Source organism: Thunnus albacares, chromosome 5, assembly GCF_914725855.1.
Source record: "Thunnus albacares chromosome 5, fThuAlb1.1, whole genome shotgun sequence".
Taxonomy (NCBI): domain Eukaryota; kingdom Metazoa; phylum Chordata; class Actinopteri; order Scombriformes; family Scombridae; genus Thunnus; species Thunnus albacares.
The window spans coordinates 30405026-30432156 of record NC_058110.1 but is presented as its reverse complement, the minus strand read 5'-3'; the positions used below and the strand labels follow the sequence as shown (position 1 = coordinate 30432156).

At 36.1% G+C, this 27131-nt stretch overlaps 1 long non-coding RNA gene across 1 annotated transcript; it reads left to right on the top strand.

Annotated features, from left to right (window-relative positions):
• The first annotated feature begins 19356 nt into the window (after window positions 1-19356).
• Window positions 19357-21195, top strand: LOC122982691. The gene is made up of 2 exons (XR_006403514.1): window positions 19357-20194; window positions 21084-21195. It is a non-coding gene; the product is annotated as an uncharacterized LOC122982691 (long non-coding RNA).
• The last annotated feature ends 5936 nt before the right edge of the window (window positions 21196-27131 follow it).

Here is a 27131-nt window from a genome sequence, read left to right as displayed (position 1 = left end):
TTGGTCATCTTAGGTTGATTAATTTAGTCTCATTTTGTTTCTTATTTTGCTGTAAACCCACCCTGAGCCAAAAATGTCCCCCCAAAAAATAAATACATAGGATATTTACAGTTAAGAGTTGTAATTCCTTGTTGCTGATGGTTCTTTGGAGCCTCATGTCATAGTTTCACACAGAACAGCAAGGGATGGAGAAAGAATATTTTACTCAAGTAAAAGTATGATTACTTCAAATTCATTTTACTCCAGTAAAAGTAAAATGATTTGTAAAAATTGTTTGTTGATGGTATAAACTTTAATATTTTCATGACATCAAACCCCTAGTTTGATCCTGTTTATGATCAGCATTTTTCTGAAATATCCATTCAATGTATTTATATTCAGTATAACTCTCTATATTGTGTGTTTTCGTGTTTCTGGCAGGGTCTGCCATTCCCACGTTGGATTCAAATTACCTATCCATGCACGAGGGATTTACAGGAAACATTAGCATGTGTTACTGTTCACTCTCCTACAGTCATATCAGAGCTGTATTCATTTACTGCTAATGGAAACCGAACATTTCCTACTGCAATGTACACTATACAGAACAACATCACAGCATATATGAACCACACCACCAAGCCCTTATGTCTGTGTGTAGAACTGATTATTAAATACAAATATACAACCACCTTCCTCAGTATGGCCTCACTGCAATTAACCAGAAAAGAGGACAAAACTCAGACAATGAAGCAAAACTGACAGATCATAACATGGGTTGGGGGCTTGTCTGTTTTTCCTCATATTTAGTCTCATTGGATTAGTTATTACAGGTAATGTATGTGCTGTTTCTGGATGGCAGCTTTTTTCTTTGTTGTGTGGGCAATGTTGAGTATTTGTTTTAATAAAAAAATATCTCTCGTTTTTTAAAGTCAGCTGAGACCGATGAGAATGTTGTTAGTTTTTCAGGTGTTTGGTCATAAACCAAATTATTAGAAGAAATGATATTTTGGCCTGATGATGGCGCTACATGACAACTGCCTTTTGTCTTCTTTCTTCTTTTACACATAATCATTTCTCATCGATATTCTTCTGAAATCCTATTTAAATAGACTGACTGGCTTTAACATTTAAAAATAGTGGATTTGTAAGATATAAGATTTTGGCTTCTTGTACTCCCGTGTCAGCTTACCAAATCGGGCAGTTGAGTGGGTTCTGTGTGAGGGATTAGCACTTACTCCTGTAACAAGATACCAACACACACAAAGATTTATTGTAAGGCCTAACACTTCCCAGAAGCTTTTACTTTCACTTTCTGTTTCCTGTGAGAGTCCACTGTTTACTGTGAAACAATCAGTCCAGCAGAAAAAAGCCTTTGAGATACCTGTTAATCAGGTCAGTTTAATCCAACAACAGTTCCTGTACATCTATACTGCTTTTATTTATGTCTTTTTCCTTTTTTTATTCTGATTTTATCCTGAGACACATAACTGACCTGTGTGGGTGACAAGCAAATCACAGACAGCGGCCAACCAGAGATAAAGGATTTATGGGTTTGTATTTTATTGGAAGTTAATAACAGTAGATATACTGAGGAGGCTAAGCCACAAAAACAGATAACAAAGACGCAGCACTATCAGCACCACTGCCACAGATGTAACTGAGCATCTTGGCTTTTCCTAACTGATTTAGATTGTGTTGTGTCTGATAGGTTTAATAAGGAAACAGTGAACAGACATGGAGTAACATGTTCAGCAGCAAAAGCTTCTTTATTTTTCTCTAAAAATATTGTACTAATTACTTCACCACAGTTGTTTGACAGGTATAGTTACTGGTGACTTTGCAAAAAAAAAAAAAATTACCTATAAAATATGAGCAGCTTATAAGTTATGATGGATTGTTGTAGATTAAAAAAATAACAGTTTATAAAGTAATTCAAATTAGTTCAAAAAATGCTAATGTAAAATGCTAGTTATGAGTTTAGATGTCTTCATATTGTTTTTTCGCTGTTTTTTTTCTTTTTCTAAAATTCTTTTTTATTTTCTTTAATGTTTTTTATTGTACAGCACCTTATAACTCTTGTTTTGAAAGGCACTTATTTACTTTCTTACTATGATGACTGTTGTATCAGTATTTAACAAGACAGTTAATTGTGGCATGTTACATTTTCTGTCTTAAAGAATATAGTTTTTCATACAAGGAAAATATGCTGATTTATGACTGAAACCAAGTTTATGTTTTTTATTTAAAAATATACATTTTTATATTTTATGAGAAAAAAGAGGCCACAAGAAAAACATGTGCACTGCATAAAGATACTGTATCAATAGAAAAGTTGTATTAATGTGAATTTGTGTTTTGTTAAGTTTTTTGCTTGTTTTTGTTTTTTTGTTTTGTTGTTACCATCAAACCTCCTCCTCCTCCTCATCCATCTGCCTTTGTTTTAAAGTTGATATTTTGTGGCAGCTTGTTTCATGATTTTTCAACACTTTTGAAATGAATGTGGTGATAATAATATGAAATATAACTGACAATGGTATAAAATAAAATGTAATGAAATGAAAGAGTCTCAACCTAATTTGTATATTTCAGAGGAAGAATTTAATGCTTTCTTTTTCAACAGGGCGTCTCCACCCTGTTGAAAAAGAAAAAGTAAAAACTGTCACTCAGATGAAACTTTCACCACTTCAGTAAACAACTTTCAGAACAGATTATAATAAACAGGAAGGCCAACAGGAATCCTAATTTCAGACAGGCACCATAATTCCTTTGGGAATTAGACATTCAGACATTGATGCCCCCCATAGAATGAATAATTGTTACTGTGTTGATCCCTTAACCACATGACCAAATACCTGCAAAACAAATGACATCCCCATCAGGTTCAGCTGTACTTAATCAGCAAATATTAGCATACTAACACACTAAACTTAGATGGTGAACGTGGTAAGCATTATATTTGCTAAAGATTAGCATGTTAGCATGCTGACATTATCATTTAGCTCAATGTCCCTGAATACAGATTCAAAGAGCTGTTAGCATGGCTGTATAGACTCTTTTAGTCTTGTTTTAATTTCACCAGGACAATTTTTTTTATCCTTTAATATATTGTGCAAATTCCTAACAGACTAACTCTCTAGTTTATAATAAATTCAGTATACCAGTAGAACATACATCTTTATCTTTGAACTTTAAACTATGTGGCGAGGAAACCTGACCACAACCACCACCCCCCTTTTTGTGCCCCTTACTTCTTTGCAGTTACAGCTAGCTCATACTTTCAGTTTTTATTTTGCTTCATCTACTCACACACACACACACTGGGTGGGGCACACTGGCACATATATATATGCAGCCTCAGTAGATGAACTCCAGCAGTTATACTGACAACATTCCACATATAACATCCACAAACAGCTATAAACCAAGCAACTTCATTCAGGTAAGTACTCTATCATGTGTTTTTGATGCAAACAAAACTTTATACATGCCTTAAAGTACTAAATGATGCAGAATTGATCAGTAATTGAACTTTTTGAAGCTCAAAAGTCAGCCTTCAGCTCTAACTTTAAAGAATCACTACTCTGTTTTTGTCACATCTCAGTATCAGTACAGAATAATAAAATATTACTTGTATCTTGTCTTTGTCTTTTCTTCTAATGTTGCAAATCTGACTCACAGAAGTTGATGATGGAGGTTTTTTTTATTTTTAACACAATTATGCTGCTTTTATAATATGAATACTATAAAAGATCATTTGCAATAGATCTGTACAGTATATTTCCATCACCACAGTCATTTTCACCCTACTTGAGATGATTTATTATCAGTTCTGATCTGTTGGTTTCATTTCCTTTTTTTTTCAGACTGAACGATTTGTCCTGAAGATGTCAGGTAGGCAAACACCATCTAGAAGAATAATGTCCTGCAGCAGTTTACTTTCCTCATATAAATATAGTATAATGAGGACGTCCTAGGAGACAGTTTACCTTTTTCATACACTTTTAGTAAATTTCTAACTTTAGTGATTGAACATGAAACTAAGAGCTGCCTGATCTTATTTGGAGGAAAATGAAAGAAAAATGCCTGATTTTGTTTTTTATCCAAAAAATTATGTTGAGTTTTAAAGTACCTCTAGACTATATAAACCACAAGTGCAGTGCACACTAGTCACTATAAAAAATCTAGATGTTAACAGTGTAATTGTAATTTTGACATGTTTCATAGGAGTTTTATGATTTAAAATAAAAAATACATAACCAAATGACATTTCCCTTTTCTTCTTGATCTTTCAAATCCAGAACCTGGAGGTAAGTACATACATTACTTTTTATGTAGTTTTTTATCTTATTTATTTATTGTATTTAAATGGGACATTGTATAAAACAAAAATTATGCAAAAAAAAACAAAAAAAACATGCAAGACATGCAACACAAAACTACACACAATAGTGCATCACTAATGTATGCTTATCAAATAAAGTCATGAAGACCATAAGATAGAATTTCTCTCAATCAGTGAGCGCAGAGCTGAGCAGCTTTTAACAGATTTTTGTTTTGAAAGCACTGATAGAGCTGCAGCTCCTCACATCGTCAGGCAGGATGTTCCATTGATTTGTGGCTGTTACAGAGAAAGCTGATCATCCAAATGCAACTCAGTGAAATGGTTTGGTACAATGTAATATTCTGGAGGATCTAACAGAATTTACTGAGCGAGTGTACACAGTCACATAGTAGAGGAGGGCCAAACCATTTAAAATTTTATAAACTAGGCACAAATTTGAAAATTCTCAAAGTTCAGTAACTTGAATTTCACCCTATAGTCATATAAATGCATTGTTTTTTGTCTAGAGTTTTTAGAGTTTGTTTGTTTAAGGACTCAAGAGGTCTTATGGCCATTTCTCCAGCCTGCTCCCAACATGTGATGCAATAAAACATTACATATTCAGTGCAGTGGGAAAGAATCATAGCATGCATAAATATCTTGGCTGCATCCATAGAGAGACAGTTTCTAGTGCTGCACAGTGCAGTGTTTGTTCTTATATCCAGTATGGAGGATCACAAGTGTCACAGAAATAGTAATCAAGCTTTTTATTAATTAATAACTAATTCTACAATAAACACAGGAGTTAATAAATTGGTTTACAAATCAATTAATTAATCCATAAATAAATAGACTAAATTACAAAGTAAGCTAATTCATTGTTTGATATTTTAATGGTCAATAACAAGAAGAATTATAAAAATAATTAAATACAAACAAAATAAACAAATGAAGTAATTACACATCCAGTTGTTCAAATGAAAAAAGTATTTACAATAACATATTCATTAAGTACATCATTTAAACACAATAATGAATTCCTAAATAAATAATGGAATTTCAAAATAAATTTGAAAATGCAATTTTAAAAAGAAATAATTGGATTCACAAACTAAATTAAGAATACAGCTTTAAATCAGACATTTAAAAGGGAGATGTCCTTTCCCATTTGCGTTTACATTTCCTTGCTGCTTTTTCTTATCCTATTAGCTATTGGATTTGCTGAGTCATTTAGAATTTCTGTGACGCTTTGGTCCCTGTGCTGCTAAAACAAAGCAAATCACCTCCTGTCGCTGTTACTCCTACCTCAACTTGACAGAGCACACACACCTGTTGTCACTATCACTGATTAAAGACGTAATCTGCTCAACCATCACAAAACTCCTTCAAAACAGAAACTCAAGCCCTTCAACAAAAAACAACATTGTGTAAAACAAACTACTCAACTGAAACCAATATTCCTTTATTTGTGTAAAACGACTGATAAATTAACAGAATCATTGGTTTGAAATGAGTAATTTAACACACACACACACAAAAAAAGTAATGTTGTGTATCAGGGCCAAAGGAAAAAGGAGAGGAGCAACCTTTTATAAAGTCATGAAGTGGGATATTATGGTAATTATCGAAACAATAACCTTTTCTCAGAATATTACTTTAGAGACATCACTTTACAACGTAATTCTCTTTCTCCAAGATATTATCATGATATTCTTGAAATCTCCACACCACACAATCATTTTTCCTGGTTACATCCTCCTCTTGTCATCCCTGAAGTTAAATGCTGTGTCTCTTTGTTTGCAGATGTGCAGATCGAAGGGCCCAGTTCCAGCATTGAAGTCGAAGCCTCTTCGGACTCTGTTAAAGCCTTTGCCAAAGCACAGGTGGCCAGTGCTTCCGTCTCTGCTGGTCCGGCGAAGGCTACAGTCGGTCTATCAGCAGACACCGGCGCCAGCATTAGCCCATCTCAAGTAGAGGCGAAGGTGCTGGGCACAGGCTTCTCCTTCGGTCGTAAAATGGGTGTTTCCCTGTTTGGCTCTGGCTTTGAATTTAAGTTGTGGTAGAGTGAAGCTTCATGCCAAATGCAGCTCTCTCTCACTTTGTCTTGTTCCTTCTATTCCAACAATGAAACATCTGTAGTAGCATTTGAAGTTTGCTGCATTATAAATAAAACATGACATTTTAAACCTCCACCGAGATATATTTCTTTTCTGTGTGTCTATGTTCTGTGTCTACTGCTTTTAATTAATAGAATGAACATATTGATATATAAGAAAAACATTTACTAGCTTTTATCATATTGAACAAAGTGCACAAATAAAACTGTACTTTTACTTGTCAGAGGCCAACATCCCCACCCAGATTGCTCCATTATCTGCGAACACACCTGTTACACCCACTGAAGCCTCATACTTAAGCGATGTTTACTTCTTATTGTCTCTATTTTTACAAACATTTTGCAGCGTGCAGTAGCAGAATAAGATTAATAGTTGATTTACCTCTAAGCACAGCAGACGCAGTATTAGTTTCCATGACTCAAAACTCAACAACCTCAGTCTGCTGCGCTTTGTTTGCATAGTTTCATACAGAGAACTGGCTCACAGCTGTTTATATATCCATTACCAACTTTGTTTTAAGGTACGGCCACAACTGGTGTTTATTTTTAGATTAATAGTAGTTAATAGGTAGTTAGTAGGTAGATGCTTAGAAAGGTGTGATAGTGTCTTTGGGTCATCTAAGGTATTGCTTTTATATATTTAGGAAGGTTTGCAAATCTAAGTTCAGTCCAGTACTCTTGTATTTTAAAGTTGAGTAGGCACTTGGGTGTGAATGTCAAGTCAAGTCACATCATTTTTTATTTATATAATCCAATGTCACAAATTTGCCTTATATTTACAGGCCAAACGCTGTTGTAAACTTTACTGTATGACTGTTGTCACTGTCACAGCCCGGCTCTAGACTGCAGCAAAAAAGGGAAGTCACACAGGTATTCATAATACAAAAGAAAATTTATTTAACACAAGGTACTCAAAGCCAACAAAAACTAACAATAGTTAGGGTTAGTCTGTAAAATCAGTTGTGTGGGTGTTGTATGGTGAAACAAAAGGAACCAAAAAGCAACACAGGAGTGTGTGGGGGGTAGGGAAGAGATTATCTGAACTGGCAGCTTCTCTGACTTTATATATAGGGCACACCGGGCCCAGGTGTGTCCCATCCTGCTAATCACTGTGCTCAGGAACCTGCCCTTGCAAACAAAGAACACAGCAGCAACAAGGAGCACAAAGCAGAGGGGCCGTCACAGTCACTTCATTAAGTTTTAATATTTTTTCAGGCGAGAAAGTAACCATTTAAATTCCCAATATGTGGTCAGTTTATCCAAATTACGCTTATTTGGAAATTTGCTCCCACATTTTCAGAGATGTGAGGAGCCACTAGCTGGGTGCCAGATGGTCATCTCAGCTTCTACCAGCCCGACTCCTGGAATGAGTCGGACTGGCCATCGGGAGCACAGGAGAAATCCCAGTGGGCCGGTTATACAGCCCATTATACCACAACAAGAGCCTCTTATGTCTTTTCCTCCCTTGATGTCACTAAACATAAAAACTCTTGTTTAGACAAACTCTCCAACTTTCATAGGCAAGCTCTTATGTGTTGGTCCCTTCTATATAAGCAAAACTGTTTTCCTCACAAATGTTTCTTTTTTTATGGAATAATGTTAATATCACATACAGACACAAATCACTATTTTTGAAAATTGGTTTAACAACATTTTGCTTGTAAAATTGCTATTTAACTGTGAAGGGCTTCTGTATTAATATGAAGATTTTATAGAAAAATGTAGTTCCTGTCTCCCACAGTGAACATTGTAATAATTAATGCACTGTCAAATGACATTATATGCTCATCATGTTGCTCATCATGTATATTCCTAATATAGAAGACAAATGCTCTCTCAGTGTTTTGGGCTGATTTTCAGTTGGATTTTAAAATATATTTTAGTAAGGAAATTTTACTTAAAGAACATGATTTGTTATTAATATTCAAAAATCCTAATTTCTCCAGCAATGTACAATATGTCCTTCATTTGCTCAATATTTTAGCCAAATTTTACATTCATAAAAAGAAATTCTTGAAGAAGTTACCATCTTGTCTTACATTAAACAAATAGATCTAAGCATGTATCTTCAAACATTTTATACACAGTCCAGCCGGTCTTGTTTATTTAAAGATATACATTTGAGAAAAAACAGGCCACACAAAAAACATGTGCAGTGCATTGTGTTTTTGTTAAGGTTTTTGCTTGTTTTTTTTTGTTTTTGTTTTGTTGTTCTTGCCATCAAACCCCCTCCTCCTCCTAGATCTGTCTTTATTTTGAAGTTGCTATTTTGGGGCAGATGGTTTTTAATGATTTTTCAACACTTTTGAAAGGAATGTGGTGATAATAATTTAAAATATAACTGACAATGGTATAAAATAAAAAACGTATTGAAATAAAAGTGTCTCAACCTAGTTTGTATATTTCAGAGGAGGAATAGACTCCTGGTCAATGATTTAAAATGCTGATTGAATTGCATCACCTGATCAAATATAACACCAGGATTTCTTAAATTAGACTTAACAGCTGAGGAAAGGGACCCATTACTCTGAACAACATAGTTACAGCTAGTTTCATACTTTCAGTTTTTATTTTACACTGAATTTCTCTCACACACACAGGGTGGGGTAACACTAAACAAGTTTTTATGGGCGGCTAAACCATAAAAACATAAAAACAGATAACAAAGAGACACACTATCAGCACCACAGCCACAGATGTAACTGAGCATCTTGGCTTTTCCTAACTGATTTAGATTGTGTGTTGTCTGATACTTCACCACAGTTGTTTGACAGCTATAGTTACTGGTTACTTTGCAAATCAAGATTTTACCTATAAAAATATGAGCAGCATTTAAGTTATGATGGATTGTTGTAGATTAAAAAAATAACAGTTTATAAAGTAATTCAAATTAGTTCAACATCAACTAGCTAACAGTAAAATGCTAGTTATGAGTTTAGATGTCTTCATATTGTTTTTTTGCTGTTTTTTTCTTTTGTCTAAAATTCATTTTTATTTTCTTTAATGTTTTTTATTGTACAGCACCTTATAACTCTTGTTTTGAAAGGCACTTATTTACTTTCTTACTATGATGACTGTTGTATCAGTATTTAACAAGACAGTTAATTGTGGCATGTTACATTTTCTGTCTTAAAGAATATAGTTTTTCATACAAGGAAAATATGCTGATTCATGACTGAAACCAAGTTTACGTTCTTTATTTAAAAATATACATTTTTATATCTTATGAGAAAAAAAGAGGCCACAAGAAAAACATGTGCACTGCATAAAAATATTGTATCAATAATTTCACCAGGACAATCTTTTTTATCCTTTAATATATTGTGCAAATTCCTAACAGACTAACTCTCTAATTTATAAGAAATTCAGTATACCAGTAGAACATACATCTTTATCTTTGAACTTTAAACTATGTGGTGAATGCATACAGATGGAGAGAGGAGCTCAGTGCATCATTGGAAGTCCCCGGCAGTCTAGGCCTATAGCAGCATAACTAAGGGCTGATCCAAGGTGAGCCAGGTCAGCCCTAAGTATAAGCTTTATCAAAAAGGAAAGTTTTAAGCCTACTCTTGAACATAGAGAGGGTGTCTGCCCCCCCGGACCAAATCTGGAAGATGGTTCCACAGGAGAGGAGCCTGATAGCTGAAGGCTCTGCCTCCCATTCTACTTTTAAAGACTGTAGGAACCACCAGTAAGCCTGCATTCTGGGAGCGCAGTGTTCTAGTGGGATAATACGGTACTATGAGCTCTTCAAGATATGATGGTGCCTGACCATTAATGGCTTTGTAAGTTAGGAGAAAGATTTTATATTATATTCTAGATTTTATAGGAAGCCAGTGTAGCAAAGCTAAAATGGGAGAAATATGATCTCTTTTTCTAGTTTTTGTTAGTACACAAGCAGCTGCATTGTGGACCAGCTGGAGAGTCTTTAGAGACTTGTTAGGGCAGCCTGATAATATGGAATTGCAATAACCCAGCCTAGAAGTAACAAATGCATGGACTAGTTTTTCTGCATCTTTTTGGGACAGGATGTGCCTGATTTTTGCAATATTACATAAGTGAAAAAAGGCAGTCCTTGAAATTTGATTTATGTGGGAGTTAAAGGACATATTCTGATCAAAGATAATGCCCAGATTCCTTACAGTGGTGCTGGAGGCCAGGGTAATGCCATCCAGAGTGGCTATATCATTAGATAATGTGTTTCTAAGGCGTTTAGGGCCAAGCACAATAACTTCAGTTTTATCTGAGTTTAGTAGTAGAAAATGGGAGGTCATCCCGGTCTTTATGTCCTTAAGGCATGGTTGGAGTTTGTTTAACTGATTGGTTTCGGGCTTCATTGATAAATATAATTGGGTATCATCTGCATAACAATGAAACTTTATGAAGTGTTTCCTAATAATATTACCTAAAGGAAGCATACACAAGGTCAATAGTATTGGTCCAAGCACAGAACGTTGTGGAACTCCGTGTCTAACTTTTGCCTTCATGGAGGATTCATCATTAACGTGTACAAACTGAAATCGGTCTGATAAATAGGACTTAAACCAGTTTAATGCATATCCTTTAATGCCAATTAAATGTTCTAGTCTCTGCAATAGGATTTGATGGTCAATTGTGTCGAATGCAGTACTAAGATCTAACAGGACAAGTATGGAGAGAAATCTCTTGTCCGATGCAGTTAGGAGGTCGTTTGTGACTTTCACCAGTGCTGTCTCTGTGCTATGATGCGCTTTATGTGAAACTGAACAACTCTTGCGTACCTGTTCTTGTGAGGTGCTGACTCGCAAGTAGACATAAAAAGATATGAGAAAGCAGCACACTCATAACAAATGAAGGATCAATGTTTCTGCAAACTGCATCAGAGTTATGAGTGTGTTGTTTTCCCATTTTTGAAATATTAAACCTTGTAGGGCTGCAACTAACAATTTCATTAATAGCTGATTCTGATTATTTTCTCATTTTGTCCATAAAATGTAGAAAATATCACATGGTGATATATTAAAATGTCTTGCTTTATCCAATCAACAGTCAGAAATCCAAAGAAATTGAGTTTACTACCATGTGTGACACTAAAAAGCATCAAATCTTCACATTTGATAAGCTGCAACCAGCACATTTGTCTTTCTGCTTAAAAAAATGACTACAATTATCATTTGAGTATGAAAATTGCACTAGTTGCACTAATCGTTGCAGCTCTAAAACTTTGCATGTATTTACTGGTAAACTCAGACCTGCAGTAGAAAAAGAGACTGATGGTGAGGGGAGGAGAGCAGAGTTGTGTGTGTGTGTGTGTGTGTGTGTGTGTGTGTGTGTGTGTGTGTGTGTTTGGAGGAGGGACTCCATCATTTAGAGAAGTGAGGAGTTCCTGGTTTGCCAATGAAGAAGGAAGAGAGGTCGAATTAAACCATCAAAGCCTGAACATGAAAGTTTGTCACACTTTGATCTGCTTCTTCTTCCTCAGTGAGTACATTCACTTTCTATTTCTGTGTTTCTCTTTATTACGTTATATTCATCATTTATTTGGAGTTTCATGATGACCAGAGTCACTTTAAAATGTAAGTCATTACCAGTACTTGTTACTTCCTCAAAATAATCTCTTAATCAGTAATATTGAAGGGTTTACTTACTGAGAATTTTCAGTAACTGACTTTTTTTATTTTTGCATGTAATCAGGTTTTGTTCAGTTCAGTTGACAGTCTGTAACTATCCTTCATTACAGCAACAGTAGAGAGTAGACAGGAAACAAGGGGAAGAGAGAGATGAGGAGGTGACATGCTGCTGAATCGAACCGCGGACTTTGTGGTCATGTAGCATGTGTCTTAGCCAGTGAGCTACCAGGGCACATCCAGAAATGATCCTTTTTTAAAAATGTTCACATTTATCTAAAATCAACTCTTGTTTGAACTCTGTTTGTTTTATACAAAACAAAATTCAGTTTCTTTTTGTTGTATTTTTTTGAACATACTCATAACAAAATGTGTGTTCTGTTGCTTTAGCCTGATTGTTTTAGCTTAACTGCATTTCCAACTACCTTCCTTTTACATTTTGCAAAATAAATATTACTTCTTACAGAGGACCAGAGAAACATGAGTAGCAGCCAAAGTAAATCAGCATATCAAGACCACAAAGTGTGTGAATACGTTTTTTGTCCATTTGATGGTAGTTGAACCTTTTTGTTCTCCTCCTTGGAGCTGTGGAAAAAATTTCAACCGGTAAATAAAGTCTTGTCATGTGGAAAAAAACGTGGTTGTTAAACAGAAAAACAATTTACCAATGAAGGCCCCTCACCTTTATTCTCATGCCAGACATTTCTGTGTTATTTCTGATTCGGCTCTAAAATTTGATAAACAAATTAATTCTGTTGTCAAAGGTTGTTATTTCCACCTACGAAACATTGCCAAATTGAAACCACTCCTCTCATTCAACGACTTGAAGATTGTCACAACCGCTCTGATTTCCTTCCGTCTGGACTACTGCAATGCCCTTTATTTGGGTGTTAGCCAGTCATCCCTGTATCATCTGCAACTAGTGCAGAATAGTGCTGCTCGGCTAATAACTGGCACAAGGAAGAGAGACAGCATCACACCTGTACCGGCCTCCCTGCATTGGTTACCAGTCAAGTATAGGACTGAGTTTAAGGTACTTTTATTTGTTTTTAAGGCTCTACATGGCCTGGCGCCCCAGTACATCTCGGACCTCATCTGCCCCCTTCACAACACCAGATCTCTTAGATCCTCTGGCCAACTGTTGCTCACTGTCCCTCGATCGCGGCTGAGGGGTAAGGGTGACCGTGCATTTGCTGTAGCTGCCCCAAAACTTTGGAACAGCTTACCTCTTAAAATTAAGTGTTCCCCTTCCCCAGACACTATTAAGGCCAAACTAAAGACTCACTTGTTCACTCGGGCCTTTGACTGTCGTTAAAACCCAGTGTTCCACTATTATTTGTTTTCTATTTGTTCTTGTTTCTTGTTTGCTGTTACCCTGTTGTGTTGTTTTAATTTATTCTTGATATCTTATTGTACAGCACTTTGGTCAACTGTGGTTGTTTTTAAATGTGCTTTATAAATAAATTTGATTTGATTTGATAATGTAGGAGGCAAACCTTTAGTTAATGGCTAATATTTAATATTGTTGATCCTATGTGGGTATTGATTTATTTCGTTTCTTAATTGGAAGTTGTTACAATAAGGAGATAAACAGTTATGTTCAGTGGTTCATGTGTATTTTAACCCTGACAGAAAGGGTCAACTTGAAACTATGAAAAAGCAATAGAAATAATTGTATTAATTTATCCATTAAATGCACCAATGAAGCAGGCAAGAAGAAGACTGCAAGCTAAACATGGATGTAAACAAATGTAGCTTTTTAAAAATCTGCTTTGCAAATGTTTCATGATGAAGGAAATGTATTTTACATGTGTGTTAGACTTCAAGGATACATACCATGTGTTTTTATTAAGTAACACTCAATGTAAACATAACTTTTGTTTACAAGAAAACTCCACAGGAAACCTTTTAGTTTAAAAGGTAAATGTCCACAATTTCAGATATTCTCAAACAAAAATTCAAGGAAACAAATCAAAAAGTGAATTTGCTTTGAACAGTTTTTACATCCATCTGCCCTTGTGGAGTCATTGATGTTGGGAAAACAACCGCATCAATTTGAGAATTTGGGAGTAATTAAAGTAGATCGATATCAGATTAAAGTACAACTGAAATTAAATTGCATCATGCTACAACATAAACATCTGCTCTGTAAATTTCTCTTTTGAGAAAGAATCAGAAACCAAAAAGCGAGAAATTTATAATAATAAAAATAATTTTTTGATTTCATGATGATAAACTAACAAACTGTATTGTAAAAGCTGTAGTTTGTGGGAATGTTTTATGTAGACCAGTCCCTCTTTTGCTGAAATAGAAGGAAACAGTGATTATACAGGCAAGGCAAGTTTATTTGTACAGCACATTTTAACAATAAGACAATTCAAAGTGCTTTACATGAAATATAAAAGGCAAAAGACAAAATGTAAAAGAAACACAAAACTTCATAAAAAGAAACTGAGGTAATAAAAGACAGTAGCTAAAAGAAAACAAATTAATGAGGACAAAGATGTCATTTAAAACATTCAAATGGAATCAAATCAAATCACTGGGAATATGTGACAATTTGTGTTGCATCCATCGAGTCCTTCCTGACAGACATCAAATCAAGTAAAATCACAGACTGGTTGAACTGGGCAGCTCCCAGCATGACTCTGTGGATCAGTGTAAATGTAAATTATTGACTATTGACGAATGTGAAGAATACATTCTTGAAATGTATGATGTCAGAGCTCAAAGAGGCAGATACATCATGGAATATAAAAACACACGTGCAGGAAGTCGTCTGCATGTGACCATCACACAGCTGACCAAATCTGACTCAGGCCGTTACAGATGTGGTTTGGATGTATCTTTGGCAATAGATCCATACGGGGAGTTTAAGATCATCATCACAGATGGTGAGTTTCTACTGAAAGTCATGAAAATGTTTCTTCATGTTTCTGGAGGTCAGAGGAAAAGTTTTCACATTTTTCTGACAACAGCTGATATTTTAATAACCTGATATTTGGTCTAACAAATCACTGGATAGATTGATACAGTAAGTGTCCATTTACTGCATCAGTGTTTTTAGTAATACAAATAATAAACTGACTATTTCATTTAAATTTTTTAAGCAGCTGATCAGCTAAAGGACCATTTTATTTCTCTCATCAGGATTTCTTTTGTATCACTGTGTTCTTGTTTCTTTTTTTGTTGTTCACAGCTCCATCCATTTCAAAACCAAAAGTGACTCTCAGACCTTCTTTAACATCAATTATGTATATTCTCATAAACTATGTGCAGTTTGTACTCAGCTGGTCCATTTTTAGTGTATTGTTTCAAGACAAACTTTTCAAAGGTACAGTTTATTTTCAAGGTGACAACTAGGTAAATGAATGCATAATGATCCAGGTAGAGACAAAACTGACCAAATTATGTTCAGCAGGACTTTTATGACACTATAAACCAACCCTTGTACCTCTTCTGTCAGCAGGTGTTAAAAAACAGTTAATGTTATGGCAGCTTCAACATTTCTGAATCTTGTTTTGTCTGTTTTCACCAAGATATTCTCCAGACTTCTGTGATGACACAGAGATATGACCACATGATATTAATCTACAGGGGAAAGTTATATTACATGTCATCACTGCTGGTTTCATTTTAGATTAAATATTGTCACAGTTCAAGTGTTTAAAACTATCACACAGATTAATCACAAAGTTAAATACTAAGTTTATAAGATGCAGGTAGATGTAAACAGACAAATCTGTTGGACTTACATTTTTCAACTTGAGTAAAAACTTTGAGTGAAAATTCACATTTCCTGAAACTGTTGGACTTTGTGAGTGAACAGAGACAAAAGAAAAATAGATTTTGAGTTGCTGATAAGTTTGGAGCAGTCCATGTTGGTTATTGTCTAAGTTGGACAGTCTGTGTGTTCATTTACCACAAACTGTCCAACTGCCAAATTCACATAAATAAAGCCAGAAGCAAATTTGATTCATATTTCTGCTGATCACACTTTTAAAGTTTGGGTTAGCAAGCTTTAGCTAACTATAAAAGCTATCTTTCTAGCTACTGTTGATTATGGAGTAGTGGCTAAAATGAGCAAATAACTGAAAAACAATATACAGTTTTCAATTTTCAATCTCCTTTTCATTCATTCATTACATTCAACTCAAACATCAGAATCATACAACAGGAAAGACACAGAACAAAGCGATGACTGTGTCTTTATGTGTGAATATTACTACTATTTTTTTTTAACTCATCATCAGTCTAATTTGCCTAAACTTCAGAGTTCTTTAGATGCTCAAACAGGAAGGACTTAAGTGTCTCTTCGACAGATGTTTTAACAGTTTAATTAATCTTCTGAACTGCATGCTTTTCAGAACCTCCTGTGGAAATAGAGCATGCTAATGTCACACAGGTGAGTTTGAGTGAATTTGTGACATCTGAGCATTGTTAGTTTTTGTGAAATTAGCTGATATTAATACAAACCAAACCCCTCCTCTTCTTCTGCTGCAAGCCAAACGAGCGTACGAGGAGACCAGAGAGGACGGCAGACAGAACAGATCTCCTCCTGTGGAAATCTCTTCAATTTACACTGTCGCAATTTACAAGCCAAATGGAGTCAAAACCTCAGATGACTACAGCTTCACTGCTGCCACAGCATCCCGTCCTCTGAACAAAGTAAAAAAAAAAACTGCGGCAGAATTTTAGCTTTGTGGTCAGAAAACAGTAGTGTTAACCATTCCTGCATCAGCATCATGGTCGGGAAGCACAGGGGAGACTTTGTTTTCTCCTCCGGGATTGAATTTGTAGTTACAGTAACTTCTGTGTTAATCTTCACTTTACTCAGCAGTTGACAAGCAAGACACAGGGACTTGGCTTGGGTCTTGAGATGCTGTAACATTTTTTTTACTGACAAGCTGTAGCTTTAAGAGAACATTCACAACCTGCTAACTCTGCTCTGCTTCAATCGGCAGCACCCTCCTGCTCTGAGTGCAGCCACACTGTCACACACACTAAACACCAGTGGTAACTAAATACATTTACTCAAGTTCTGAACTCATGTACAATTTTGAATTACTTGTATTTAATACTACTCTACTACATTTTTGGAGGAGAAATATTATACTACATTCATTTGACAATTTTAGTTACTACCTTTTAGGTTAATTTTACATGAAGGGAAATATAATAAGCTTATAAAATACAACACATCTATAGCCCCGGTGTTGTGGCTTTCTACAGTAATTACCTGGGACTGAGATCATCAGGAAATGTATCAGTATTTCATGAGCTTTGTGGCTTTTATCAATTTCTATAACTTCTCCAGGCCTGGAAAACACAACATTCAGATCCAGATCCAGGATATTTATGATATTTAGTACTACCTGGTGAGTCTGGGAGGCCTTGCCTTATTTTAAGAAGAGAAATCTGGGTTTTCTCTATGAAAGTCTGAGCTTCACAACACAGGTTTGTGGAAGTGTGTCATGGCTCAAGCAAAAAAGATTTCTGAGCATCTTAAAACAAGAGTTGCTGGAAAGGGTTACAGAACCATTTCTGAAGAGTTTGGACTCCACCAGCCGACTGTCAGGCAGATTGTCTAAAACAACAGCTAACGGAAATGTTTAGTTGAATTTATTGCTGCAAAAGGGGGTCACGCTAGTTACTGAGAACAAGATTTCACATACTTTTGCCTCATACGCATATGTAAGATTGGATAATTTTCAATAAATAAATTCATAAGTTTAATGTTTTTGTTAATTTGTTCCTTTGGTTAATTGGATCCCTTTATCTAGTTTTAGGACTTATGTGAAAATCTGATCATGTTTCATATTTATGCAGAAATAGAGAAAATTCTGAAGAGTTCAAAGACTTTCAAGCACCATCAAAAGAAAAGAACATGTAATTTAATTGCAAACTAAAATAAAAGCTTTAAGTTGCTATTAAGACTAAAACAGTCAATAAGTTATAAACCTTGAGCTCTTTGTTTTCTTCCAGACTGAAGACGACTGGAGTGAACTCGTCTACACTCGGTGCCGCCGCCTCACCCAGCAGCGCCCCCCGTGGTCATGCCGATAATGTTGTCTACTCTGCGCCTCAGATAAACACTGAGATGGGCACTGATGCCAAAGATGATTCACAGCCTCTGTACTCAACTGTACCTATAATCAGCTAGCAGTCATACTTTGTTTATTAATAAAGTTAAGAAAGAAAACTCTGTCAAGTCAAATAAAACCAAAACTATCTGCATGAGTAGATTCCAGGAGTCAAAGGTGGTGTTTTAGTTGTTTGGGTGAACTGAAATTATTTTGGTTAAATGAACAGCAGGATATTTCAGTTATGGTTAAAATGGTTTGAAAAGGGTTTTTCAAATGTAGTAAGGCAACACCAAACAGCTAAAACTGCTGCTAAATAAGTAGAACAACATGGTTTAACAATGCTAACCGTAAGAACAGATGTTTCTATAAGCTCTTCTGTTTAGCGCATCTAGTTAGGCTTCGTTCAGACTGACATTAGTACCGGGGGTGCAAAACAAGTAACGTGAACACAGTATTTGTAAGGTTTTAGCAATTCAGCTTCAGAGTAACATTGTTTTAAGAGGGTGTGTTAATGAAAACAGTCTTGGGATGTATTCTGCAATTAGAGATTCTATTGAAGTGCTGGTCAGACTGGAGATCTGAAGAACTGCTTGTATTACCTCACATCTCTACTTCTGCAGCTCCCATTATGTAGGAGTCAGTAAGTCTTCTTGGTCTCAGCTGCAGCTAGTCCAAAATGCAGCAGGGAGACTCCTCACTGTCTACCAAAAGGAGAGACCACATCTCCCTGATACTGGCCTCCCTCTACTGGTGATCAGTGAAATATAAATAGATTTTAAGAATCTTTTATTTGTTTTTTAAAGCTATGCATGGTTTGGCACCAGCCTACATCTCCGATGTCCTCAGTTCATATCTATATCCAGACCCCTCAGATCCTCTAATCAGTTACTCCTTTCTTCCCTTATTTTTTTAATATAATGATAAAATTGTATTAATTTTGTCTGTTACAGTTACTCATCTATGTATTTGTCTTGATTATTCAACTGTATTTTACATTTGTCTGTAAAGCATTTTGGTCAACATGTTTTTAAATGTGCTCTGTAAATAAATTTGACTTCACTTTTGGTTTCACCAACCTTTTAACAAAATAAGGAAGGAGGTAACTGAATTAAGTAAGTTGGAGATCACTTAAAAAGAGGTCAACAAAACATAACTACTGAACAAAAAGGCTAACAAAATAAGATATTAACACAGCTTAAGCCCCTTTCACACTGGACAAAAAACCCACTAACACCCATCAATATCTGGCCTTTGTCTTCAGTGGGAAAAGGTACAATCAGCATCCATTCCCGAGTCAAATGACTCTACAGTAGTCACGGGTATTTATTGGCTCCAGCTGCGATCAGCAGTGATGGAAGCATGATACCTGGGTGGACACACTAATTTTTGCCCCCTTTCTTTCACTTGTCTACCGGCAATGGGAAAGGAGTCAACAGCCTATTCTTAGTAGGTTTACCCGCGTTTAAAAAACCTACATATATGTGCTAATTTTGGTGTAAAAAGGGTATAACAGACCTAACAGAAGGAGACATGAGGGAAACATATATACTGGCTGATCAAATTAATATTCACACAGGGGAAGTGAACATAGACAATAATCAGAACTCAACACAAAGAAACCCTGATCCCCCCCCCAAGCTGTCAGAGCTCTTGGTATGGTCCTTGGCTTGGGCCTCTCCATATAACCAGGCTCCACCTGCAGCCACAACTTTTGCCAGACCAGGAAGAGAACTTGACAGTCAGGTAAGTCAATGAATTAATATAACTTAAACAAACTAGTAATAGTTAAAAACTATGTAAACTAAATGCGCATGCTTCATTTATAAATCAATGTGGTGTCACGGATGCTAATAAATAAATTCTAAACCAGGGTCTGGAAACTAAATGACTTTAGGTGAAATTGAACAACTCCTGCGCACCTTTTCTTGTGCAGTGCTGGCTCACAGGTAGACATAAAAAGATGTGGGAAAGCAACAAACTCATAAATAATTTATTTCAGCAAATGAAGATCAATGTTTCAGCAAACTGCTTAAAAAAAACTAAAGTGATCGTGGTGGCATTGGCTCACAGAACATCTGATGTGGTACAAATTTAATCACTGGACTATTTGAATATTCTTGTCGCCGGTGGAGTCACAGTCCTGGTCACGAGACACATGAGGACTCGGGAAACGCACTCCAAAACACTTATGTGCCTTCTTTCCAGAAGCTGCTGCTCAACTAAATAGCTGAACTGTACTGTTATCAAACTAGACTTTACATTTCATATCCCTCCTTTTAATCCACTTTCACTTATCACTTTATCACTTTAATATATTTCATCAAACTGGACTTGTGCGTTGCATTCAACCGTCGCTGTTGCATAATTTAGCCGTTTTGTAGTCAAGGGTGGATTGAATGAGTGAACAGTTGGATGGTGGAAGATGTTTTCTATACAAAAGTAAATATTAAAACAAAACCTTGTGGGTCTCATTATAATCTCTAAGATTCACTGGTGACATCTTCAAATGTCTTGTTTGTCCAATCAACAGTCCAAAATACTTTATGTTCTTTATGACCACCAGTAGACTGCCAGCTAATGTCAATCGAACACTGACAAGACCCCAAGCTGACTGGGCAAAAAGGAACATTTCTGATATTTCCTCCTTTTTTCCCTCATTCTAATAATACAAAACTACTAACAATATATTTTAATAAACATGTTGCCATTATTTTTGACCGCAAACAGGGATAATTAAATGTGATTTCAGTTGGTATTTCTGATGTTTCTTTTTATTGAAACCCAACACTAACAAATGTATTGTAAAAGCTGTTTGCGGATTTTATCTCCATGTTGAGTTTGAGAAATATAAATTTGAGCTTCAGCTTTTAGATTGTAGAATGAACTCTTTCAGTTGTTCTTTCAGGGCATCAAACCTTCACCAAACATTATTTAACAGCAATAACAAGCTGATGTTTATTGTTCCTACACAGAGCTGTCCCCCTCCTCTGATTGGTTCAGCCTCCTGTCAGTCTCTGCACTCTGATTGGACCTCCACACTCCTGCAGACATGTGAAATAAAAACAAACTTTGGTCAGTTTTAAATTATTGTAGTTTTGTTTCCCTAAAGTTCATGAAAGTAAAGGTTTGGTTTGGTTTTCATGATGTAATGATCTAATTTGGCCACATGAGGGCAACATCTGAAACACTTGCTGAAACAAAACCAAACCGCGATCACTGATCATGTACTTGTGCACACTCACATGCACACAGACATGTACACACAGATAGAGGAACAGACACAAATAGACAAACATACATACTGTACATACTCTTAAAGACTACATGCATGCACACAGATACAAAGACCTATAAACATTATGCTGTTTTATCAGTCAGTTTGTGACTCAACTGTCCAGTAATGTGAACACTTCACACTGAGGTCTGAACAGGTCAGACATCACACCTCTGAAGTCTGCAGAGAAACAGCAGCAGCATTGTTTGTTCAAATGACAGTAAGTTCATGTTCACACATGAAAGTAGAAGTTACTATTTTTACACATTCATCGCTCTCACACATTTCAGCCAGCGTTACTTCTTTTATATCTTTCCAACAACAGAGTAGTTTTTGTTTCCTATACTGTGTCAGACATTTAATTAAAGAGGTAGCAGATCAGAAGACACTCATGCGTCTTCTGGAGGACATGAAAAATAACATTTGGTCATTGAGGTATAAAAATTTAAAATTGTAGTAGGGGGAATAATCGGTTCAGCAAGTTTTAAATCAAAAATGGCAAACAGTGAAAACAACATGCTGTGGTTTCATGGCAGTTAGTGTCTTTCTTGACCTGTAGCAGTAACTTCCTGCAGTCTTGCATGAAAACTCTGTGCTTCATCTCAGAGCTTATAACTCTGCAGTCTGTCAAGTTATGAGATTTAAAGGGATTCAGACCAACTCATGCTCTCAGACTTGTGGCTTGTTTCAGTGGAAAACATCAAAACATTTTCATTGTGAATCTGACTCATGCCACATGCAGAGAGAAAACCTCCACTAACTCACACTGATGATTGAGAAGTCTGGAGGCCACAAAGAGGTGGAGAGAGAGCATGGATGAACTGTTGTGCCAACTTGAGACGAGAATTTATCCCTGCTTGTGATAACGTATGAGGGGAACAGGAGTGACTCGACAGAAACAGCTGCTGAATGCTCAGTGGAGAGAAAAGCAAATTGATCATTAGGAAAACTTCTCTTTATTGACAGGTGGTTGCTGGAGGTTGTAATCCATGATGTGACCGGCTTGGCAGGAAGGACAGAGACAGACCCCGCCGGCAGGACAATGAGTAGAATTTATGTCTTTTTTCCTTCACAGTTGACTCCATCACTTACCTTGCGAGGCAGCTGGATTCACAAGATCATACTAGAATCTATCATGTCAGGCTTCAAGTTATGAGCTTGTGGCCGCAGTACCGGTGGTTCAGACCAATCGGCATTGTGAATCCAGCTGCCTCGCAAGGTAAGATGGTGATAGATGTTTTTGCTCTCTACTAACTCCTGAGGGAAATGTCTGGCTCTTTAGCTGCTAAATGCTCCACTATGTTCAGCAGCTAGTCTAAAGCCCTCTCTGAGGTTTTAGCTACACCCATTACATAATAATGATGATCAAGTTTCAGTTTTATGACTTAGTTGGTGCGATGCCCTTTGACAATGTCACTCAGACTGACATCAGTAATGGGAGTGCCCATGCAGCGGGCTCAGGCAGAACTTTGTAATGTGAACACAGTATTTCTACTATTTAACTCACAATGTATAACAATAATTTCCAATTCAGCTTTAGAGTAACATTGTTTTAAGAGGAAGTTATTGGAAATAGTCTTGGGGTGTATTCTGCAGTTAGAGATGTTATTTAAATGCTCCTCAAACATTTTCTTTCTCATTTGGAGAATGTTTTCCATGCTTTGTTTACCTCGGGTCTCAACTTCTGCAACTCCTGTTATGTGGAAGTCGGTCAGTCTTCTCAGTCTCGCCTACAGTTGGTTCAAAATGCAGCAGTGAGATTCCTCACTGGTACTGACAGAGACCACATCTCCCTGATACTGGCCTCCCTCAACTGGTTACCAGTGAAATATAGAATAGATTTTAAGATTCTTTATTAATTTTAAAGGAAACATATTGTGCTTTTTGTGGTTTTCTGTTATTTATATACTGTTATGATGTCAGATATCTATCTTAAACATGGTTAAAGTTTCAAAACTTGAAGTTAATATATGTAGAAATGCTTCAACCTGCTCTGAACTCTTTGTTTGCGACGTTTTCTACTGGGCTCATCAGGAGGGGGATCTTAAAGAGACAGGAGACAAAATGGCCTGTTTCAGACAGAGGCTGAACTGGGAGGCTGCATAAAGAGCCGGTATAAGATAAATAAGGAGTTTCTTGAATTGTAAATCATGCAAAGGTATTACAATAGAGCCAGAATATAAATATAGACCTGGAAATGTGCATAATATGTCCCCTTTAAAGCTATGAATGGTTTGGCACCAGCCTACATTTCTGATAGAGCCCTCAGACCCTCTGATCAGTTACTCAACGTTCTCAGTCAAAATCCAAAGGTGACGCAGCTTTTTCCCTGAACAGTTTGATCTTCACTGTCAGATCTTCCCCCAACAATCACCACTTTTAAATCCTTGCTAAAGACCCACCTTTATACAAACGCCCTTGTTTCCCCTTCATTTTTAATATAGTGATAAAATTGTTTTAATTTGGTCTGTTAGTTATTTATCTATTTATTTTGCTTTTAATTAACTGTATCTTAAATTTCTCTGTAAAGCACTTTGGTCATCAACATTTTTGAATGTTCTCTGTAAATAAATTTGATTTGACTTGCTTCACCAAACTTCTAACATAATGACACAAATCAGTGTCGTGGATCATCAATAATGATGATTGTTATGTTAATAAGCTCCAAACACTCTTTTTCAGTAGAGAAGTGTTTGAATCTCTGGAAGCCAAACAACTTTATGTGAAATTGAACAACTCCTGTGAACTTATTCTTGTGAGGTGTTGACTCACATGTAGATATAAAAAGATATGAGAAAGCAGCAACAATCTACTCAATGTTTCTGCAAAGTGCATCAGAGTTATGAGTGTGCTGCCTTCCCTAAACCTTGTAGGGCTGCAACTAAAAATGAATTTCATTAACAATTAATCTTTATATTATTTTCTCGTTTTGTCTATAAAATGTCAGAAAATAGTGAGAAATGTGTGTTATAATTTTTAGGATCCCATGGTGGTATGTTAAAATGTCTTGTTTTGTCTGATCAACTGTCCAAAATCCAAAGAAATTGAGTTTACCATCATGTATGACACAGAAAAGCATCAAATCCTCACATTTGAGAAGCTGCAACCAGCACATTTGTCATTTATGCTGAACAAAATGACTAAAATGATTATTTGCAATAAATAGTTGCACTAATCGTTGCAGCTCTAAAACCTTGCGTATATTTGATGGTAAACTCAGACCTGCAGTAGAAAGAGAAACTGATGGTGAGGAGAGCAGAGCTGTGTGTATGTGGTTGTGTGTGTGTGTGTGTGTGTGTGTGTGTGTGTGTGTGTGTGTGTGTGTGTGTGTGTGTGTGTGTGTGTGTGTTTGGGGGAGGGACTCCATCATTTAAAGAAGTGAGAAGTTCCTGGTTGGCCAGTGAAGAAGGAAGAGAGGCCGAAATTAAACCATCAGAGCCTCAATATGAAAGTTTGTCACACTTTGATCTTCTTCTTCCTCAGTGAGTACATCCACTTTCTATTTCTGTTTCTCTTTATTATGTTGTATTCTTTATTTATTTAGAGTTGGTGGGTGACAAATTAGCAGTTTCTCATGTTTCTGTGGTTAAACATGATGACCAGAGTCACTTTAAAATGTAAGTCGTTAACAGTATTTGTTACTTCCTCAAAATTATCTTTTAATCAGTAACATTGAAGGGTTTACTCACTGAGAATTTTCAGTAACTGACTTTTTTCTATTTTTGCATGCAAATGAGTTTTGTTCAGTTCAGTTGACAGTCTGTCATTGTAAGAGTTTATTACAGCAACAGTAGAGAGTAGACAGGAAACAAGGGGGGAGAGAGAGACTAGGAGGTGACAAAGTGCTGCCAGAATCAAACCGTGGATGTTGTGGTTATGTAGCATGCGTCTTGGTCAGTGAGCTACCAGGACACACCCAGAAATCATCCTTTTTAAGAAATGTTCACATTTATCTAAAATCAACTTTTGTTTTAACTGTGTTTTATACAAAACACAATTCAGTTTCTTGTTGTTGTATTTTTTTAACATACTCATAATAAAATGTGTGTTCTGTTGCTTCAGCCTGACTGTTTTAGCTTAACTGCATTACAAACTACCTTCCTGGTACATTCTGCAAAAAAATATTACTTCTTACAGAACCAGAGAAACATATGAGTAGCAGCCGAAGTAAATCGATGTCATTTCAAGAACACAAAGTGTGTGAATACAACTGTTTTGTCATGTGGAAAAACCCTGGTTGTTATACAAAAAATAATTTACCAATTTATATTCTATGTGGTTCTTTGTACTTCTTTAATTTTGACATCATATGATAGTTTGTGATTCTTTAAAGTTTCCATTAACGTAAACATTTGACATGCAATTAACAGCAGTCAACTGTTGAGCCACAGACTCAAGCAACAACCCACATTAAGTCTCCTTCTTATCTAACTTACAAGCATGAAGACACGTCTTGTTTTGTACCTTAGCTTGTTGAACGAGCCACCAAACAAACATTCACTGGAGAAAAGTGAGTTAGCAGGATAGATAGGTAATTAGCTGCTCAACTACAGCATATTAAACAACATGTTAACACAGCTGAAAATATCACTTCAGACTGTTAGATGCTGGTTTCATTATTGTTCTTCAAAATCCATGTTAGCGACACACTGTCTGTCCATGACTTGTAGCTACAGCAGTTTGTTTACTTTGTCTCTGTTCTGTAGGTGAAACTTATTATGTTCTTATGTAGATCAGTCCTTTTTTACTGAAATAGAAGGAAACCGATTATACAGGCAAGGCAAGTTTATTTGTATAGTACATTTCAACAACAAGACAATTCAAAGTGTTTCACATAAAACATAAAAAAGCATCAAGACAAAATGTAAAAGAAACACAAAACTTCATAAAAAGAAACCGGAGTAATAAAAGACAGTAGTTAAAAGAAAACAAATTAATGAGGACAAGGATGTAAGGAGCTCCCAGAGTGACTCTGTGAATCAGTGTAAATGTGAATTATTGATTTTTGTTTTTTTTTTTTTTTTTTTTTTTTTCCAACAGCACTGCAGGGTGGAAACATTGGTCTCATCAATGCAGAAATCCCCATTTTTATAAGAACTGAAGGACAAAGTATCACAGTTCAATGTCCCTATACCTACACTGGAGACAGGACGTACTTCTGTAAGGACAGATGTATAAAAGACTTTCTTTACATGTATGATGTCAGAGTTCAAAGAGGCAGATACATCATGGAATATAAAAACACACGTGCAGGAAGTCGTCTGCATGTGACCATCACACAGCTGACCAAATCTGACTCAGGACTTTACGGGTGTGGTTTGGAGAATCTTCTCTCAATAGATCAATACATGGAGTTTCAGATCATTGTCACAAATGGTGAGTTTCTACTGAAAGTCATGAAAATGTTTCTTCATGTTTCTGGAGGTTAGAGGAAATTTTCACATTTTTCTGACTGCAGCTGATATTTTAATGACCTGGGGTCTCATTTATAACCGTTGTATATACATAAAATGGGGCTTGAAAGAGACGTACGCCACTTCCCATGAAAAAGTTGTGATTTATAAAAATACAAACTTGACGGGAGAATGTGTGCACCTGTATGTAAACTCTGACTCATGAGTATGAACATTTTGGAGACGGGGGAAACTGGCAATGCAGATGGTGAGGTGGTGAATGGAAGACAGATTGTATAATGATTTCTCTCACATTTCATTTCACTTCATATCACATGTTAATGATAGATCCA